The following is a 5,740-nucleotide window of genomic DNA, read 5'->3' on the forward strand; positions in this document are numbered from 1 at the left end:
ACTCTAGCCCGGGCAATAGAGTGAAATTCTGTCTCAAAAAAAAAAAAAAAATAAAAACATAAATCCACATGGAAATTTATACATGAATATTCATAGGAGCATTAGTCATAATAGCCAAAAAGTAAAAACAACCTCAAATGTTCATCAATTGATCCTTAAAACAGAATATTATCCGTCAATAAAAAGAATAAAGTACTGACACACGCAACTACTTGGCTGATCCTTGAAAATATTATACAGAGTGAATGAAGCCAGTTACAGAACCATATATATACTGTGTGATTCTGTCTATATGAAATATTCAGAATAGGAAAATCCATAGAAACAGAAGGTGGATTTGGGTTTACCTGGGGCTGGAAGGGTATGATGGGGTTGGAAGGTAACAGCTAAGGGACGTGGGTGATGAAAATGTTCTAAATTTGATGGTGGTGATGGTTGCCCAAGTCTATGAAGATATAAAAAGCCATTTAATTGTACACTTGAAATGGGTGAATTGTATGGTATTTTAATTATATCTCAAAAAGCCGTTGAAAAATAAAAAATAAAGCATGTCTGAAACACTGATGGAGAAGTGGTTCACCATATCTTTCTTGTGCAAACAAAATCCTCATGTTTTAGCAAAAATTTTCAGAACTAAAAATTTTAATCCAACATTGGAGGCTAATCTTTTATAGAAACTAAAACCTTTTTCATAAACTAATTTGGAACTTTGAAAACATCTTTTTTTCCAATTTTATTTTCCCATAAAAGAGTATTCTCTTCTTCCGGTTTTAGCAGTACTCATCAAAATGGGAAAATAACACAATTTTGCATTTAACTATAACAAGAGAAGTCATTTCTGTTGGTTTGCACTATTCCTTTTATGATCTGAGCCATGCCCACTGCCCCCTCCATAACACACACACACACACACACGCACACACACACACGCACACGGGCTCCATGTTATATATGCACACAAACCTCTGGTACATTATTATGTTGTGACATAGAACATTTTAGGGAATCTTGTCTGCAGTGCCAAGGCAGGCCTTGGCTAGACTGGCATACATAACTGTGTAGTTTTGACTTCTTGTATCCCTAATAAACAGTATTTCTGGATCTCTATAGCTCATTGAAGCAAATCACCGAATCTAAGCATTGAAAAGCACTTTATAAGCAGCTAAGTCTTCCATAGACCTTCCAATGTGAATTAAACCAGCCCAATCTTTCATTCCTATCTGATTCTGCTACAGTCATAGAGATGCCGCACAAAGGATAAAAGAGCCATTTTTCATGACCTTCCTCGTTTCTCTGAACAAAGCCCAGTGTCAAAATCTTTGAAAAGCATGTATTATAGCAAAGAATAAGATTCAAAAAAATGTTTGGAAGCATTCATGGTACAGAAAAATAATTTCCTCTCTCCCATCCCAAAATAAAAAACAACCTTATGATGTGTTAGATTGAAATGTTTAAATATTGAACCAGTGCCAAAAAATGATTTGTAAGCCTCAATAAGTTTCATGAAATGTAAAAATGATATTATTATCCCATCTGACAGAGTGTCTTTCAGGACTTGAAGCTGTGTGGCCCAGATTAGGGGCCTTCTAATGAAAAATAAACATGCAGCACATTTGACTTACAAATATAGTAGCATATATAATACTCAAAAGACATATATTCAATGAGGTCTATTTGCAATTACTAGCTACTAGTATCAATTTTGCCTCCTACACAGAGCAATAGGAGCCTTTCTTTGAGTATTACACGCTATTAGTTAAAACATAAAGCTTCTTTGCAGAAAGTAAAAAAAAGGCAAATATATAGGAAAGGCAACACCGTGCCTATTCACACTCGATGGAATATCCAAATTTGATATTTAGAAAGATGAACAACCGATTGTCTATGAGATGGGTATAATATTCACATATGTATTCACATCTGTATTAATAATATGAAACTCACAGGTCATTTGCATATTGTAGATGTTGTAACGTAAACAATGTTAGCTGCACTGCTGGCAGTCATTTCTACATCTCGGTTCTATCCATCCCATCTTCTACTATGAAATATCTTTCCTAAAGCCAGTAGCATTGGAGAAAAGAGAGCCCTGGGTGTTTTTCTTTTTTCTTTTTCTATTCTTCTATTTCTATCTCTTTACCAGAAACACTTTATGCAAATAGCGTCTCTTCTTTTGCCACCTCCTGCCGTGCTACAAAGCACTAGAGAGGATTGGAAGAGGAAGCAGGTGAGAGATGGTTAGAAAGAGGAGGCGGGGCGGGAAGGGTCCTTGTGTACTCTCAGCGGCTCTGAGCAGGCACAAGATTGATGACACTCCCAGGGTGTACGAGAAGATCTCCTCCCTGTGAAAGACTGCTCATGAGGCCTGATAGACTTGTCATCTCTTAATAAACATCACTGATATGTTGAGAGGCGAGAGCCGGGGCAGAAAAAGGGCACACCCAGCAGAGTGCTTGCCTTTCTGGATGATTTACTGAGCATGTCCTGCTGATGGGGCCTTCGAGGGGGTGGCTTTATTCCCCACCTCAGAAATCCCCTGGAAGGCCTTTCTGCCCTCCTGGGACCCAGAGAGGTGCATTTGGGATCCAGCTTCTCCTCTTTGGAGAACCTTCCTAATTTCCCAGTCTCCTTGCATCTGTATTCAGGGAATCCTGAAAACAAAAAGAACAACCCAGATGTTGCAGGCTTTTCTTCCCCAGAAAAGCAGGGCATTTCACATGCTATTATTTTCCTAGTCTCTGGGAAGCTTCTTCTCTAGCTTTTTAGAGTGATAGAGGCAGAATTCGTAATCCACTTTCATAAAGTCACACTGTGGCAGGAGCAACCCCAGGAGAAAGTCTATCCTGATTCTACAAAGTTCTTCACCTCTTCCTCCTCTCTTCCCACCTCTTATTTCTCTACCCATCTTATAAATCATTTCTGAAATCTAACCTTCTCCACAAATACGTCCTTAATTAATAGAATGGACAGTCCTTGCTGCCCGTTACTACGTGCATTTCACGGAGGGAATTTTCTAAGTTTCTTCTCCGTTTGCCTCCCCAGTGAGCTCATGCCTGTTTCCCTGTCCAGGTCCCAGCTAGGAGCTGGCACCACTCATGTGCATCACAGACATTCGATTCGGAGTGAACATGTGCATGGATGAATTCCACGTTCACCCTTTTCCCTCCCAAACTTAAAACCAAGCTGATTTTTGCCTCATAAATAAACTTACAAACATTTTAATGTTCATTTTGATTTTCACCCGGGATGCTCAGTTCTACTTCCCAATGGGTGATCAGCACATTTGCTTTCGGACATCCACATTAAAACCTCCTAGAAGACAGGGACCCAGGGGCCATCTCTGGGCAGCACCAGGGCCCCTTTGCAGAAAGCAAAGTCTTTCCTGATGAATGATGTCAATGACAGTGATGATGAAGGCACTCACAGACACCTTCTCCAGTACTTTTCATTGTGTTAAACCAGCCACACAGGCAGCTTAGGCAGCACAAGACAGAGATTTAGCCATTGGAATAACAAAAAAAAGAAACCAAAGACAGCCCCAGCCTGGTGGCTGTAGTAGCGCCCTGTGGCCCCAGCTTCTTTCTAACTGAAGCCAGAGTCTCCATGCTCCGTTTCCCCCACAGGAAATTGCTCTTCTGATAGTTTGAAAGCCTTTTATGTGTAACATGTGTGTGCAGCCAAATAGTGAACTTACGTTTTCATCTTGAAATAATTGTGATTAATAAATTACAATGGAGCTGCAGAACAAGCTTTATTCCCAGGGGAATTACATTGTGTTTATGTTCCTAGAAGTCAGACACAGGCTGAACTCAGAAAGTTCAGCCCCCACCAGAATTCAAGGATGCTGATAGAAGATGTGTGTGAGGAGTGGGGAAGGGGATGCAGTTTACCTTTGGAATACTCTTCTAGAATCCTCCTTTGCTCTCAGTAGTGGGCCTGCCCCCAAGGCAAGTGCCCCTTTATTCAGCCCTACTCTGTTTATCTTCAGACCCAGCACCAGGGAATAGCACCAGAGGCAATACCTGGTGCTTCTGTCCTTAGTCCTCTACCTTTCAAGGCAAGTAGCCTCGTGGGGAAACTTATTACACATCGGCCATTTGTTCTGCAGAGCCGCTTGCTGGGAAAACAGCTCTTCTGTGATGGTATGACAGAGTTAGCTGATTAGCTCTGTTAGAGAGCTTTTTTAACGTTCTTTCAGAAATACCAGTTGTTTTTATAGAAATTCTGTAATTCACTTCAGAAGAGCCCTCAAACTCAACCGAGGCAGTACAGCAAAGAGGTGAGAAGCCCCTGTTCTGAGTAAGACTGGCTTTGCTTTAATTCCAGGGTCTTCCACTTTAACTGTCTGGCTTTGCAGATTTTTATAAATCTCCCCCACCCACCACCAGTTTTCTCACCTTTAAAGTAGACATCATCCATGGATAATATCTTACACACAATTAATCACTCAATAAATCATAGCTATTATTAGCATCATAACTTTTATCGCCACTATCATCATTACCGGTAATGATTGAAATTGCCTTCTTTGGTTCACCAAACATTTACTGATCATGCCCCAGGTGGCCAAAGATCAGTGAGAGTCCAGTGCCTGAAATGAATGTGCTTTATCACCCATCAACCTAAGTGCGTGTAAAACTGTTCACAGGAACAAGCCAAGCCCAGACCATGTCAGGTTGGGGGGTAAAAATAAGGACATAATCATAACAACAAAAGTACATTATTTGGCTTTGTCTTCACCAGTTGTGAGACTTAAGGACTCACTCAATTCTTTCCCAATTAAATCTTGGCAGTTTCTTGAGGGGTCAAGGGATAGTTCCCTCAGCTAGCAAGAGCCATTCCCTGTACTCTTTTGCTTCAGTTTCCCCCTTAGCCGTCTCCTTTTGCTGCCATCCTCAATAAAGCAACAAAACCAAACTTTTCATCTGTCTGCAGATGGCCCTACACACATGGTTTTCTTAGGGGGTGAGGGAGTTGACAAAGTATTTTTAAATCGCTGGCTCCATCCTCTAAGCCAGCTTGCCGTCCCTAGCTCGACAGACCCCACCACTGCCGAGCTCCTTCTATCTGTCACTTCACATTTCACACACATTTACGTTGCCTGCCAGGACCCTAAAAGATTTTTTGCAAACACCCCTTCCCATAAATTCGCTGATTCCAAAAGCTAGTGATACACCCTAAGGGCATTGAAACTGCTGTCAGACCGAGGAGGCCACCCAGCATGATGATGCACAGAGGAAGTGTCCTATGGGGTGAATTAGTGAGTGAATGCTCCGTCTGATACATTCATTCCATATTCCCACACACTCCACCCACAGCTCCATGAGAAAGAAGTTATTTACGTTATATGTTATATGTTATACGTTATGTTATATGTCATGTGACTTGGGCTACAGAACAAGGCAGCCTTGTAATCTCAATACTTGAGGGAAATCTTAGTGAAACAGCTTTATATTCTTTACTTTCTCTTTATTGCTGCTCCCTCTCCCAGGCAAATCTTGTAAGAGCTGGAGAAAACAATAGAGAAGCATCCCATTGTTCTCAGAATAGTGTGTGTTTGCGAAAGTACATAGTTGTGTTTTACCTCCTCCTTATTGCAGGTAGAAAAACACAGGGTTCTCAGAGAACTCAGTCGGTTACACAATATATTCAGTTGCAAGCAACAGAAAATCCCTCAAAAAGTGGCTTACACAAAGAAAGGATTTAGTTGCCGTGTGTAACAAGTTCAGGTGTAGGCACT

Source organism: Propithecus coquereli, unplaced genomic scaffold (assembly GCF_000956105.1).
Source record: "Propithecus coquereli isolate 6110/MARCELLA unplaced genomic scaffold, Pcoq_1.0 Scaffold140, whole genome shotgun sequence".
Lineage (NCBI taxonomy): Eukaryota > Metazoa > Chordata > Mammalia > Primates > Indriidae > Propithecus > Propithecus coquereli.